Below are 16,397 nucleotides of genomic sequence, written 5' to 3'. Positions count from 1 at the left end.
ATGTAGTAAACGGGCATCCATTTGGAACTGAAGTGAGGGGGGGGGGGGGTGGTCACACTTCATTTTTTAATTCAGCAGATGGAATCAGTGCACTGACAAGAAAAGCTGGTTGCATCACTGCGGGCCCGAGCTGCAAGTGTCCTCAGTTAATGCAAACAGAGTTGCACTGATAAATGGGGCGATATCCGATCCTGATTATCAAGACCATCAGCCCACAGTGTGGTCCACCTCTGATTTAAATTATGCTTCCAGCCTTCGCACAGATGATGAAATTATAATCTGTTAGTACAACCTCTGGATGTAGTGGTAGAAGCAGTCTGATCCTGCAAAGTGAGATGAAGACAAAAACTTATCAATACACATGAGCTCTGCTTTCTAATTAAAGCTGCATACCAACATTTCATTATGTTTTATTAGTTTTAACTTTTTAAGTATTTTCATTACAGTAACATAAGCACTGTCTAATTTCAACTTAAGTGTATAATAAACTCCTCCTGGTTAGAATTTATTCCGGTGACCCGGTCCCTAAATAAATATAAACATCTCATTATTATCAAAAACTCGACAACCATTACTTTAAGGTGATTATGCAGTAAAAAAAACACACTTATTATATTAAATCCCGTTTCTGCCAACATCCCCTTAAACCCACAGACTTGAGCTTTAAGAATATTCCAATCAGAGGAGTAAGTGTTTTGTTAAACTACTTACACTAACTACAGCAATCAAATACATCTACAGCCTCTGTAATCATCACCATTCATCACTAAAATAGTCCAGAATTGTGCTTATCCCTGGGAGTGATCTCAACATTGAATGCCCTCTTTGTTCTTACTTTAACATTCAGTGTGGAATTTACTGTGAGTGGGCTCTAATGTGTGTGTTGTCATTACTAGTTTGGCATTTAACTGTCAATGTTAAACATTTGTGGGTGTGTGCAAATATGGCAATAATATTTACAATGTCGCCTCTTGCAATGTTTATTAAAAAAAAAAAAGCAGACAACTAATTAGCGTGGGTTGCTTCCACACCCACACTCAGCTGTTTGGGTAATGACAGGAGCTGTATTAATAACATTGCCATCTTTTTATCCATAACCCTAAAACATCAGTACGAAGCTATATTAAATAATTACAGTAAACAAACTTGTCAGTTTTCTTCCCTTCATTGACTTAATTCCATTACCGAATGTCTCCCTCTATATGCTAATAGATAGACTGTCTTTAAGAGGGTTTCTCATTTGTCTATTTTGTATTTTCAGCGTAGCCCATGTTGCTGTTTTAAGATTTGGTGACTGCAACAGCCACATTTTCCAACTGAATGCTCCCCCACAGGCATGGAGTATGAATATACTGCACCAGATATATCTAAATTTGCACATTGTAATACTGTTTCTATTCAAAGTCTGCATGGAGTTCTAATAATTAACTTGACTGAAAATATCCATATAGTTTGGCTTTTATGGAGGAGTTTTTGAGTCCCGTGATAGCATGCTGTCTCAGAGGGGTTTTCCACCACTTCTGATGAAAACAACACTAGGTTAAAACCTAGCATTTGGTTGGACTTTGTACAGCGGTTCCTGACCTTTTTCCCTTAGGGACTTCTTTACTATGATTGAGTACACTGATGACATATTTTTGGGATATTTCATATTGTATTGAATTTATAACAATAACAGTACAATAATTACCCCAAATGCCTAACTGCAGGAAGTTTGTGTTAGATTAGCAATTATTCTGAATTTTAAGCATATTATTTCCTGTGAATATTGCATCAGAGATGAGTTTTCCTGATGGTTGTTGAAACTTTTTATAGGTATCTATATACCTACAATCATTCACTCTCCGGAGGTTTCTTTTTAGAGAAATTCCTTTTGCTTGGCCTTTTTTTCCATGACAGGACGAGGCCGTTTAGCGGCGAGTGAAGGCTCTGTGAATACAGCTTGTGTTCAGGTCTTCACAGTGCCCTGTGAGATTTTAAATAAGGTATATCTTTAACATTAATCTAATGCATTTAGTTATCTTTGCAGAAATTAATGAAATGTTGAGATAGGCCTGCTGTTCATTTTAGTTTATATATTTTTATTTTTATTTTAAAAGCCTTTAAAATCAAGAAGGCCTCACAACCCCCTGGGAAGCTTTGGCAACCCACAGTGGGGTTGCGTTGTTGTGGTGGTATGCAGCCTAAATACATGTTAAAATGCAGAACAGTACAGTTAACATTAGAAACAGTCACACAGCAGAAGGGAGCTGCTTTCCCTCAAACTGTACTGACTGCAGCTTCGGTGGGACCTGGGGATGAACATCCCTGTGTGACTGGCAGAGGCTGCGCTACCTCAGGCCACTATCAGAGCCAAGCTCCACTGATAACGATAGTTTGTGAATCATCCTATCGCTGCTGATTACCAAACAGAGAATTCTGTCATTGTGGCAGCACCTGGTCCAACAGTGTAACACGTAATATTCACTCTCACACCGTTTCAATCAGTGTTTTATTTTCTTCTTCTCTTTATAATGGTGGCACCACCCATTCTAATATTGTAACACGTAGTTAATAATATTTACATAAATGTAAGGCTCCTGTCCTATAGACACAGCTGTCCCTCAAACTGAAGATGATCCTCTCTCTCCTCCATCCAAAACTGACTTAAAAACCATGGATGGCCATTTATCTCTCTAGCTTGCTATTTCCACCATAAACTGGTTACAGAGAATGAGGAATAATTTTACAGTAATACAGGACTGTTAGCTACTGTCAGCCTGTCCACCGTGTCCGTGTCTTTTTATTTTAAAAGACTGAGCAGCCAATGGGAAACAGCAACGTCACACCAACAGTCACACTGACCAATTCAACTTCATCAGTCAGTTACTCACTCTCTCACTCACTCAAAGAGTTTTTAGTTTATACGGCTGGCCTTGCATGCCGCAGTTTAACCCATCTTTGTCATGATGGTTACGTTTGAGCATAACAATCTCAGCACAAAATATCAACTATCGGCAGCTTTAATTTAAAAAAAATATCAATATGTGCAACAGTTGAACCCTATGCAACACTGCTACCATGTTCTACCCCCCTCCCCACCACTTCAGAGGCTAAAAGGCCCTGTGCCCTGCCTCCACCTCCCCTACCCCCCACTGACTCTAACCCCTCTCCTATCTTAATCCTCCGATTACCACATCATTTTCTTCGGGTCTAATTGAGACAGCTATCAGGCCTCACAGTTCACTACCTGGACAAAGCTGCTTGGCTTGGCAGAGTCTCTATTGATCTGTATGGGTGGAAAGGATGAAGGTGTGACCCAAATTTAGGGATTAACTACCCACTTGTTAGCAAATTTTCATCAAAATTAGCAACCAGTAATATTTTAGTAATTTAGAGTGGACATATACATGTGCTGTTAATGTGCAGGATGACAGTAAATGCACATTTCTTCTGATTATCCTAGCCAGTAAGCAATATGTTTCCCATGGAGGGCTCATTTATAATTTAATCCAGGAGCTTGGTGTTTCTAGGCTAACACAGAGAGATTGCCCTTTCAGAGTGGAAACCCCCACCATGCAGCGGGGAATCAATGCCGTCACCACAGAACAGACACTAGACCCCGTTGCATTTCCATTTTTTGTTTCATAGCACCAAAAAATGAACAGCTGTTAGAATGGGTTTGCACTTGTTGTTTGATGCCTCTCTCTATAATCCAACCTCAATATGCCACAGAAAGTTATTTAAGCCTGTGAAGGCAGATACTTCTTTGCTTTCATGAAGAAAGGATTGATACAATCTAAAAAGAGAACAGAAAAGAACAGGACTTTAGCCGAGCTGACTCAGTGTGTGCCTTGTGACTTGATGTCTTCGCTTTGTTCATATTCATTCTAGTTCAAAGCCACACACCACTAACATGAGCCGTTTGTACAGAGATGAAGACGTCAGGAGTCAAAGCAGGGTAGCAATTACAATCTTAAAAGGACTGAATGGACTCAATCAATGACATATGTAACTAGCTCGCTCTGAAACTCCTTCAAACATTAATTCCACAAGGTGCTGCAAACCACCAACAAAGATTTTGGCCCATGCTATCACTTGTAAGTATTACATTTAAAAAAAGTGAGATCTGAGCTTAAGGCAGTGCCAGTTACCAAAACAGTACAATAATACTAACCAGGAGATGCACCTGATAACATAAATACCTGGTTTTAAAACAAGAGACAGCACTGTAAAATCAGAGGTTTTATCAAAGGTTTTACTTTTCAAAAGAAAATCAAGGAAACAGATTGCCTTGAAAAATGTGAGTGGTAAATATAACAATTAATTTATGTTTACTTTACATCTAATTAAGTCTACCTAAAATTAGTTATATTGACTTAATTTTGTGAAGTTGTTGCAACTTAAAAATGACAAGCTGAATTAAATCAGTCTTTCTGAGTTTTAGCAACTTCAGTAAACCAAGTATAATGTGCTATATATCTGTATTCTGCTGGTTGTAAACTTGTCAATCGTATCTGTGATGCACAAACATGTTAAGAAAACAGAACTCGCAGATCTCTTAGCGTCAGCATTGGCAAAATCCTTTTTGTGATCAAGTTAAGTAAGACTGGTTTACTTAATTTGTTAACACTAAGAAATAACAAGGTCATTTCACTTGTCATTTTTAAATTCCAACAACTTCACAAAATGTAGTAAATACGTCTTAATTTCAAGTAAACTTAACACTTAGATATAAAGTCAACATAAATTAAGATTTAAAGTTGTATTTACTTTCATTTTTCAAGGCAATTAGTTTCCAATATTTTTTTGACGAAGGTCAACCTGTCAGATTTCACATTGAAAGATGATTTCACTAACCGAGATTGTAAACCAAGTATACTTCTCTAAAACCTGCCTTAAGGGATCTTTTGGCTACTGAGCAGAAACAAGCTGTAAATGCAACATTGATATACTCTAGTATTAGGTTGCAACACACAAAATCCAGTGTTGCGGCGATAAGCTGCAGTTGTTCGTTGGTGTGGGAGTGTCATTTAAAAGGCCAATTTGTGGGGGAGTGGAGGGCAAAGAGAAAGTCGATCTACCCATCTCAGCAACTGAGTATTTGTCTACTGTGCATTTGTTTATGCTGGTTCAAAAGATCTGAAGAATTCCATTTGATAATCATTACTGTAGTATCTTTGCAGACACAAAAATCACACACACACACACACACACACTCACACACAAAGAGAGCAAGTGCTCCTCTTTGTAATGTAGTACACAAGATGTCAATACATAGTGTATTTCTTTTACTCAATATTTCACAATAGAAAAGAGACATTATGTGCTCTCGTGGACTGTGGCTGTTTTTACGGTCTGATTGCTACAAGCCCCCAGGAACAGCTCCAGGCTTTGAAGCTAATTTTACACACTGGCCAAAAGTGGAATTATATGTGATGCCATGGGCCCCCCAAAAAAACTTTTTCCCATAGTCTTACAATGTGAAAAAGATGTCTGTGAATAAGTGGATACGTTTTTTTTTAAGCGTCAAAACTGCCACAAAATGATTTTTTTCACAATTGGAATTTGATCCTTTGGAAAGTCTAGAAGAACAGTAAGATTGATTTAAATTATTTAATCCTCATTCAAGTTAGCAGAGTGCTAAACCCAAAGTTAACTTTTCAGTGGTCAGCTGTCTAGGCTGCATGGGGCCTAGAAAGCGCAGATGCACTGCCCGCATATAAATTAATGGAAAGACTGGCATTTAGTCTGCAAAGCTGGACTTGGTGTGGTATGACTAACTTGCTAGCAAACAGTAACTGCAGAGCACATTAGCATTAATTCTGGGTTGTGTTTCTAGCCTCGAGTATATAAGTACAATATTCACTCTCATTTTAGCTTTTATGTAGTCTATACAAACAAATGTCTGGTTCTTCAACTGTTAAAAGCTTCACTGTGTTTGCTAGATAATCTCATAATTGGTCTTTCTAATTTTAACTTCTAAGAAATAAGCAGGGATTTTCAGAATTCTAGTATGGTTGCGGGTCAGACAACTAAAACAATAGCCTAAGCTAAAAGTCACTATAAATCTCAGTAGAAATGAGGGGAACTGCAAAGTTTACTGTGCGTTCATCACTTTGAACAACACATTACACCTAGTAATTCGATCCGTTGTCAAAACATTTTTTTGATTACATAAGCTTTAATATTTACTGCTGAGTAAAGAAAAATACAGCAGCGCCAGTCACTTATTTCAATTAGTAAAAAAAGAGGGAAAAGCAAAAGTTTGCTCCATATTCAGCTCAGTGATATTACCTCAAAAAGTCTCCTATGACAGAGTCTTTTTAGTGTTGAACCCCCCTCTAAGTTGGTGAAGGTAAATGACTATGTCCATGGTGAAAAGGCACAAGGCAGTAATGAGTAATGAAAACAGCCGAGTTAGTGCTGCCATTCAGTAAAGGGCCTGCTGCTGTGGAATGTGAGGCGCCATTCATTCACATGGGTTAAAAATGCATTTCTGCCACCACAAAGCCCTGCCTTGTCCTCATTGTTTCTCACCACACCAATAAAACACTTCCACATTCTGAAGGGAGAAGACAAAAAAAATTAAATTGCTAATTTTACTCCTACAGATACAGGAAAAAATGGGGGTGGTGGGTGGAGGGAGTGGGCAAGGGGTGGTTGAACTTTGCCAAAAAAAAAAAAAAAAAGCCAGGTCTTTGGAGGAGATAAACAGCCACGGCAGAGTTGAAAGTTTGATCACGATAAGCACGGAGATGGAAAAGTAAGCACACGAGCTGCTCACAAAAGACAAACAAAAAGTCCTATTGACAAAAGCCCCAATGTATGCGGCAGTTATTCAGCGTATGAAAAGAGACACAAGGGTGGAAGGCAATCAAATACAAAAAGCTTCACTTGAGTCATGTGTGAGCTCTCGAGGGATCCGTTTGTGAATATGAGGCATCTGTGACACTTTAAAAAAAAAATAATTTAAATCCCATTTCGTAACTGTGGTGGACTCTTTTTTTTTCAGCATGAATCACATTTGTAAAAGTCAACTGATAGCCACAATGTGTCATATTTAAACACAGGGCATGTTCCTCTTTTGCATTGCTTAGCAATGTTCAACAAGTGATCTCAGACAGTGTTTGGACACTTGGATGACATAACCGACGAAGAAAAATACACCCACACTGTGGCTTTTCCTTACACATATTAAAAAAAAACCAAGTATGACCTTAAGTCTTACACTCCTGCCATTCCACAGAAACCAAGAAAAGAATTTACCTAAAGCTTCACACACTTAATGTGTTTACCTTCAAATCTATTCCTGGTACTGTTCATGGGTTGGAAAACAGGTGGCGCTCTTAGGGACTATTTATTATCCAACAGTCAGTTTGGGGAAGTTGGCCCATTTATTGTTGTGCGGTGTTGCATTCGCTACTATCACCACAGAGTGGGGGCAGCAGGCTGTGGCAGAAATGTTTAACATAATGTCTGAAATCTGACATGGGGAGACAATGTAATCCTGTCTGCAAAACAACACCCTGTCTCTTCCTCCCTCCCTCCTCCCCTTCCTCGCTCCTCTCTCTATCTCTCTTTCTCTTTCTCTGTGTGACCTTACACAGAAGAAAACACTGTATCTTTAGAGAGAAAAAACAGCGCACCACAGAAAGACAATATCAAAGGAGAGGGGAGAAAATGCTGTCAAGCACAGAAAGCTCTCGGCTGATGACACCATGAACACTGCCAGTTTGAAAAAAAAAATTACTGGAATAACTGAAGGAATAACACACAGAGTACAAAGAATTTCATACAGGTTGAAAAAACAGCATACAGTAAAACTCATTCAAGTACACACAAGTGGCAATTAATCGACATATCACAGTGGTGTGTGTGTGTGTGTGTGTGTGTGTGTGTGTGTGTGATCACTCTAAAATCTATTTACAGTTAAAATCCAGATAAGACAGTGCCTTAGTTTTTTTCTTTATCATTTGTATCATTTGTATACCTTCAATTATAAACGAGAATGGATGCACGCATGTTTTGACACTGGTGCGCGCACCCGTACACGCACGCGCTCACTTCTCTCTCTCTCTCTCTCTCTCTCTCTCTCTCCCTCCTGCAAACTCTGCTTTTACATAACTATCTCCTCTGATACTCCAGCCTTCCCCCTGAGGGAGGATCACTATGACAATCCCATAATATACCTATAATGGGTATCTTTAATGTTTAACAGCTTTTATTGTGACCTTTATGGATTTTTTTGCTCCTATTATCATCTATGGCATAGCTATTATTTTCACTTAGCGTCTCTTGCTGCTGTTTAGTAAGTTTAAATCACTCTTGTGATACTTTAAAAGATCGTTACATCGCCTTTAAAACCACTGTGCAATTCCTAACAGAACTTATTTTTTCTGCCTGGTTCATGTAAAGCGCTCTTCAGTGTGTCTTTTGTCGCAAGGTTCCACTCTGTTATCAGTCCAACATTCCTCAAAATGACCCTTATCTCCACTGTAGCACATGTACTTTTGCTGCCCGTTTCTCAATCTTCACTCCTAAAGGAAATGACTGGGTTAAAAACCAAAGAGTGTGTACTAATAGCCAAAGATTGCACTGTAACAGCAGCAGCCCGACGAACGCACCCTCCAAATAACAAACAGTGATAATTATATACAGTCACTTCCTTACCAGTTAAAGCACCGCTGAGCTCTCACACACACTCACAAAAAGCAGGACCGGTGCAGCTCTCCAAAAAAAGCAAATAGAAAGAGTCCAGATCCGGTAGAGATAAGAGGAGACACAGTGTAGCTTCCAGCGCGGCGACTGACAACAGCGACCCGAGGTTCAACTCTGCAAAAAAATCGTGTGGAATTATTATTATCTCTGGCGAATTCCTCTCTCCCTGTGTTAGAGAGCAGCACAGGTTCCTCTCTCTCTCCCTCGCTGTTTCTCTGTCTCCCTCTCTCTCTCTCTCTCGTCTCTTGTCGTTTCGCTGGTGCTGCCTTCAGGTGTTGTCGGAAATGGCGGGACTCGGAGGTGAAAACTGGCAAACGTTGGGAATTCCGGGGTCACTTCAGTGTAAAGGGAAACTGTTGACTCACTGATGAAGCTTCCATAGAAAAGGGGGATTTTTGTGATATCTGTGCTTTAAGAGTTGACGGATTGATCGGCTTGGCTGATTGGCCATTTATTTTAATGATCACCAATAAAATTTATTAATTAAAAAGTGCAAAGAAAGTGTCAGCATGGGAGGAACTTTTACTTTGTAAAACTCTAGGGTGTTATTTTGATTTATTCCTCTCTTTTTTTCTAAAAAAAACAAAAAAGTTTCTGGGAACTTGCTGAATATGATGCTGAAAGTCTCAGTTTTGATTAAACATTTGCTAAAGTCATTTAAACCAAAGCTTTGAGTTGGAGTTTGTTATATTCCAAATTCTAAATATTGACAGAAAGATTTTTAATTTTATTGTAAATGCATATTAGTTCCAAATATCGGTTATCGGTCTTGTTAACTACTAATAATCTGTATTTGCCTTAAAAAAACAATATTGGTTGACCCCTACTTTGCTTCCAAATAGAGTATTATCGAGGGTGGAATGTAAATAAAGTAGTTTTAATCAAGTAATAGGCTACTTAAGTACTACTTTAAGGTACTTGTCCTTTACTTGAGTGCTTCCGGTTAATGTTAGTACTTGTTCACAGTTTTCTGACTTTAATTGATTAAATTGATTTAATTTCTAGAGTTATCATTAATAAAATATATATATATAATGGTATTGTTATAAAACACGTGTGATCATCGGACACCCTTTAAGTCACATTAGAGAGCACAGCTCCCTCCTGGTGTGACATATTGAAGGTATTTGTGACCAAACCTGTGCGATTTAATCACTCAAATGGCGGAGTTTATGCAGCACCTGAACGCACCACGAATGGAAAGAAGCTTTCTGTGTGTGCGTGCGTGTGTGTGTGTGTAAGTGTGTGTGAGTGAGAAACACCGAGGACAAGATCGAGGGCGATAAAAAAGCAGAAGCAGAAAAGTTTGTCCCCGCGATGTAGTCCTTGTCCCTAAACATGAGTCCACACACAGAGGTCATACTGTGTGTCTGTCTCATTTATGTCTCCATCGCTTCCTATCAGCACGATCAGCTGCCGTGTTCATGTGTGTGTAGCCTATTTAAAGTGTCCAGAGACGAGAAGAGGTTTGAACAATTGTCCCCAGCTCACCAGCACTCCCACCACCAAGCATGTGCAAACGAGTTCGTGCGTAAAAAGACATGTTGGGCACATATCTGTAATTTGGTTCACTTTTAGCCACATGCGCTCATTTTGGCACAGTCACCTGGGCGTACACGTCTGATAATTGAGCTGAAGACAAACCAGAAAGACGTCATTAATGTCATTAATTCGGATTGTCTCGCACACACACACACACACACACACACACACACACACACACACACACACACACACACGCGGCTTTAGTCCCATTGTGTCCCCCTACAATAACAGCAGGCTCACATCCTGTAGGTGCATCTTCATTTGGGAGGGGGGGAGAAAAAAAGTTACATGCACAGACTCCCCATCACACACACATGCATACCCCCCCACTCCCTTTACTCCTCCCTCGCCACATGTTTCCGCCCCCCCTCACAAACACAAGCGCGCGCGCACGCACACACCGCATGCAGATGAGTTGTAAGAGCTCGAATTGGCGCAGAGATTGAAAGAAGAAGAAGAAGAAATGCGACACAGCAGAGATCTTCCAGCGGTTTCAGATCCTCATACTAATAACACGTAGAGCAGTTTCGTTCCGGCTGCTGGCACCTGTGCCTTGCTCAGTGGCAGTTTTGCCATGCCTATTATGTAGGACACGTCTTCCTAATATGGATATAGCCCCCTCTACCCCTCCCTAACGTCCACCTCCACCCTGTGTCTCTGTGTGAATAAAACAATCTTTTTAAAAAAAACAAAACAAAAAACTGTTCCTCCACCTTTTGGATGTTTCTGCACTGAGCTTTTTTTTTTAAAATCTACTTTATTGAAGCAAAAAATCTTTATTCCTCTGTGATAGAGTGTTGTGTTAAAAAAAAAAAAAAAAAAAGAAATTACTCAAGGAAGAGATGAGTGTGTGTGGTGAGCTGGTGGAAAGTTTGCTTAACCTCAGGGAGGATACCACCCTGGCCGTTCTCAGTGTATTCCCACATTTCTTATTTGAATAACAGACTTTAGGGCAGCTTTTATAAAGCCTGACACTGACTACGGCAACTCACACACATCTCAAGTATCATTTAACTGCTCCAAGTTCTATAACGACTCTGAAAAGTGGAAATTATATTTTTCCACACTTCTCGCTTATGTGCCTTGCGACGATCACCCACAGGAGGTCATACGATATTTTTTTCTTCTTTAATCAGCCACTACACCCTTGCCTGCATGTAACCTATTTATAAATCAAGATCCGACAATCGCCTTCCACCCACAGCCCATTCAGAGCACGCGACATGGTCCGGTACTATACTGCGTATAAAAAGGAGGAAATGTGCGTACCTGCTTGATCCAAAAGAATAATCCAGGGTGACTTCAAGAAGCAGAGACAATCCTAAAGGTGAAAGCATGCTCTTTGCAGTGTATGCTGAAGTGCATGATTGAGTAGGTCGAGTCCATTCGGTCTCGCGGGGGTGCGCTGGAATTCCTCGCTGCGATTATTTTCATATCGCGGATACGTTTCGTGTTAAAATTGAACATATAAACTCACACGTGTGATTTTAACCACAGGAACAACAGTGGTGAAATTGTCAGCTAGGTGTCCACGTGAATGTTTTCTTAATTTCCTGACACCCCTTTTCCGCGGCCATATGGTTTCTCCCGCATTAAATGGAACTATCTGCTATTGTCTCATCAGCGAAAAGTTGTTGATACTACTACGGGCTCAAAAAAAGTGTGTGAGGAGTGTGAGAATGTCTACCATGACAATTTGTCTTATGATTTCAAAGGATGTCAAGGAAAAGCTTGAGGATACAATCAAACACAGTAATGTACTCTAAGCCTGTGTCATTATAGAGATATCTGAGGAGTCATCCTCCTTTATCCACCCTGTTGCAAAAACCCAGGGAGCTGTTTCTAAGAGAAAAAAAATATTATAAGTGGAAATACAGTGAAATATTATCTAACAGTAATGACCAGAATCTCCAGATCATATGGCTATAATAAAGGTTAAAAAGGCTAACTGAATTTCCAGGTTAACTCTTTGAAATGTGAGCAAAATCAGTTTGATTTCTTTGAAAACATAGGCGAAGGCTATGGGCAATTTAACAGCGCATGGCCCAAGAAATACCAAGAAATTAGTAAAAAGTTTCAAGGAAGAAAAAAACTGAAAATAAGCAAAGAAAAGTGAAAAACAAAAAATGATCCGAAAACTACAGAAAATTAAAAATATATAGCCTATGTGTCTGTTTTGTTTTTCTAATTTAAAATGTGTAATTATAATAATTATAAATATAGTTTTCTGGACATTTCCACTAATTTTTGATAGCTTCCTAATATTTCTCCCCAACTAATTTGTTGCAATTTATGGGACATTTCTTGCCAAGTTGGTCATTGCCTTTTTTCCTCATGTTTTTGAAAGAAATCAAACCTAGTTGCTTATCAAACAGTTAAATAGCTTGTCAGAATACAGCACAACAAAACTGATGTCAAACTAGGTTTTAAAGGGTTAAAGCTGGGGAAACCCCACTCCTTCTTTTTCCCATAAATATGTCACTCACAATGTTACAATTTTCTACCCGCATATTTCCATTCTGTGCCATCAAGACATTGATTTTTGTTTCATGGTGGAAATGCCCTGAAAGAAATGAAACTTCTGCATTCAAACAATGTACATGTGTCCTACGTTTACTGGCAGAGTTTCCCCTGTTTTTGATACTGTTGGAATGCATGACCGTCGCCTAACTACTTTATTTTCAGTCAAGCAGGTTTTCAATCCTGTTCCACACACACACACACACAGGTTTGACACTGGCAAACAAAATAACAGCAACACCAACTCAAGGTCAATCCATGCTCAAAAAGTAACCGCATAACTGCAAAGTTTTTATATCACATATTGTGGCTAATATTATGCTACATGTGCTTCACTTTTGGAAAATAAGGCTGGAAAAAGTGAGTTGATTAATTAGGTCCCGTGTTACATAAGATGAGTAAATGCCAGGTTAAAAAGGGTTAAAGTGAATTCCCTTGCAGGACAGGAAAATCTAGAAAATCTTGAAAAATAAATGTGATAACGCAATGGTGTAGAAATGTTTGAACAACTGTGGTTATTTGTCTAATAAATCTAATTAAGCCTCATAAAATGAGTATTTTTCAATACTTGTGATTTCACATTATCACCGCAAATTACACAGTCACCCCCAAACATGTATGCATTTTCTCAGAGCGTTAGGAGCATGAGGCTTAGCTGATTTTAAAATGTACTCCAGTTTATTGTATGCTGAAGTCATGTGTAATAACTGTCACTCCACAGCGTTGTTGTGGGTGTTGTGCAGAGGTCAGGCTTGTTTGCTCAGCATGCGTGCAGTGAGAGGGAGCCATGTTGCTGACTGGTGATGTGCCAGTGAGTTAAGACACACAGACATCTTATCAGCGAAGAGCCCTCAAATTGTAACGGCAGTGCTTTACACATGCAAGCCCCCAGAGCTCCATGGGGTCTCCCTTAGCATTTGCACACATATACTGAAAATACACACATGCGGGCCCACACATTGAGCAATGAGTTCCATATAAGCCCTTAAATGCATCACTGCTTCCTCAAATATCTGCTAATATCCAAACACACCCGCATGTGTGCTGACATGCACGTACAGATGATCGTACAAGACTGTTAAGTAAGTCATTATGTCCTTGATGACATATGATCTGCTCAGCTGTACGCACAAGACACACACACACGCATATGAAAATACTGTGATAGCCCCTCCCGTGTGCACATACACACCCATATCTACTAAAATGCAGCATTGCATTCTTGAAATGTGATCTGCGCGCACGCTCAAACTCCCACACCCGTGCACATGCATGTGGACTTCCTTACACACACACACACACGCACACGCGCACACACACACAGATATATGTTTATCATGTATTATGGCTTCTTAAGGACTTCATTCCATGCTTTAAAAAATGTGACACTCCCATGCGTGCACACACACACACACACACATACTCCGTCACAGCTGACGTTCCTTATTATATGCATGAAAAGAAAAAAATATCTTCCAACACCCATGAATATAATAACAAACACACAGCACTTAAGTGATACATAGTTACAACAATGAACAGAGCCTCCTGCTTTCTCTCTCTCTCTCTCCCTGTAGTGTGTGAGTCACTGTTCAGATACTTCCTGTTATAAGAGAGCAGCTTTAAAACACACACACATACACACTCTCTCTCTCTCTCTCTCTTTCTTTCTCTCTTCCTCTTTCTGTCTATTCCTGCTTTCCAAGTCAGAGGGAATGTCAGGCCAAACACACACCAAGGTGTCCTCTCCCCCTCTCTCTCATTCTCTCTCTCTCTTTTCCCCCTGAACCGTTCGGCAGAGAAGCCTCCCTGTCGTTCGTCAAACGCCCTTCAGTCTGCAGGTCACCCACTCAGCATTTTAAAACATACCTCAGTGAACCTTCACCTTTAAAAACCTACTGTACCAGCTGTGCAAACGCATACAACAATGCATGCATGCGTTTTGCACACTATTGCATGCGTAGCTGCTTGTTCGTGCGTGGCAGACAAACGCACACCTCGGGGCAGCTCTTATAATAGCTACCCCTGATATCCACTGCAATGATGTTCACTGTTGTAGGCAGCATTGATTTACATTACGGTATACAGTGTCTGTGCATGTTGGACTACAGGTTGAATTGCACTTAATGAAAGAAGAAAAATAATCAAGTTGTATGAAAATGTTTCAGATTTACTTAGAACATCGATGCTTTAAGGGGATGGTTTCTTTTTCAAGGTGGGGTTGTATGGGGTATCCACAGATATCATATTACAAACTGTTGACAGTTGGCGCACCCCCAGTTTGGAGCAGCAGGCTGGAGTCCGGCATGGAAGCTAAGCAATGGACTGCTGTCGATGGAGACAACAACCAAACATATTTAGCCATTTAAAACAGTCCCACCAAAAAAAACCCCACCATATTAGTAGAGTAATTAGAATATTTTCATTGCTTTGCCTGTCAGACAGTGATTTCCAACATCATCCACCTGCAGAAGGCTCAAATCGGTGTTGCGTCACTAAGTCAACATAAAATTGAACATTAAAAAAGGGCAAAACATCAGAGTGTAAACAAGGTTAATGAAGCTGTTCTATCGCTCTCTTCAGAGCCAGACTCCATTGAGAAAAACAGCAATTTAACATCGTTCAACACAGAAGCTGCTGGTCCACCGTTGCCTCTATCAGTTAGATTGTTGGTGTTATTGTGTGACTTTGGTGTTTAAATAGGTTAAGTCACAATAATACTAACAAACTACCAGCGGCAGACCATCAGCTCCCATGTTCAGAGAGCTAAAATTACTGTTTTTCTTAATGTAGTTTGATGGCTTTGACAAGATCATTGATAGGGAAATAAGCTGTTAATGGCTTCCCTGTCGAAACAAGCTGTCTGATGAAAAGGTAAAGCTATGAAAATAATCTCCTGTATGTAATACATTGACTATGGATAAGTATCTCATACAACCCCACTTCAACAAATCTGAGCTATCTCTTTAAGTCACAAATAGGACCATAGGACAAATAACAATACTATTACTACTACTACTAATGATAGTAATAACAATAACAATAGTAATAACTTTATTTATATGGAACCTTAAAAACAAACTTTTCAAAGTGCTTTGAGAAACAAAGCAAAAGCAGAAACAGGATAATCAGAAGACAACATAGCAAAAGACAGCCTAACAGTCCACCAAACATATGCAAACAAATACATAAAAAAATGCAAAATGCATGTAAATAAATACAAATACAAATTTTATAAGAGCAATTAAAAAATGAGAAGACATCACATAAAAGCAAGCCTATGAAGTCCTTATTTCTCGTGTTGTCTATTTAAAATATACCAAAATATAAATATAAAACTATAAACTATTTTATTTTCTGAACAGCATTTTTTTTTCTCTTTTGAGATTTAATTCCTGCTCTGGCTGTGATCCACTTCTCTTGAATACTTCCATAAAGTTTAGTCTTCTCTGTCTCAAAATGGCACGCTGTTCGGTACTAGGATACACAGCCATCACGAGCACTCTCCAGTGACTGACACCTCCAGCCCCCTTGTGCTCAATTAGCTTGTAGTGCATTAGCGACCGCATGCTAATTGTCAGCTGGCAAAGGAGTGCAAGGAGAACCCTCAAGGAGATACCTCAGGGAGGGGG

General features: G+C 39.5%; 1 protein-coding gene across 3 annotated transcripts in view; it reads right to left on the bottom strand.

Moving 5' to 3' along the window:
* Window positions 1-11,557, bottom strand: part of LOC121945323 (zinc finger protein 516-like) — a 54,506-nt gene extending 42,949 nt beyond the window's left edge. For 2 of the 3 annotated variants that reach the window (XM_042489445.1, XM_042489447.1), the window contains exon 1: window positions 8,653-8,892. The gene's annotated coding sequence lies outside the window, so the exon portion shown is untranslated. Of the gene's footprint in view, window positions 1-8,652; window positions 8,893-11,514 lie in introns of those variants that run through there. The other variant, XM_042489446.1, reaches the window with a different exon arrangement.
* Between the last annotated feature and the right edge of the window lie 4,840 nt (window positions 11,558-16,397).

This window comes from Plectropomus leopardus, chromosome 7 (assembly GCF_008729295.1).
Source record: "Plectropomus leopardus isolate mb chromosome 7, YSFRI_Pleo_2.0, whole genome shotgun sequence".
NCBI classification, from domain to species: domain Eukaryota; kingdom Metazoa; phylum Chordata; class Actinopteri; order Perciformes; family Serranidae; genus Plectropomus; species Plectropomus leopardus.
Note: the sequence above shows the minus strand (reverse complement) of the source record. Positions and strands in the feature narration are given on the sequence as shown.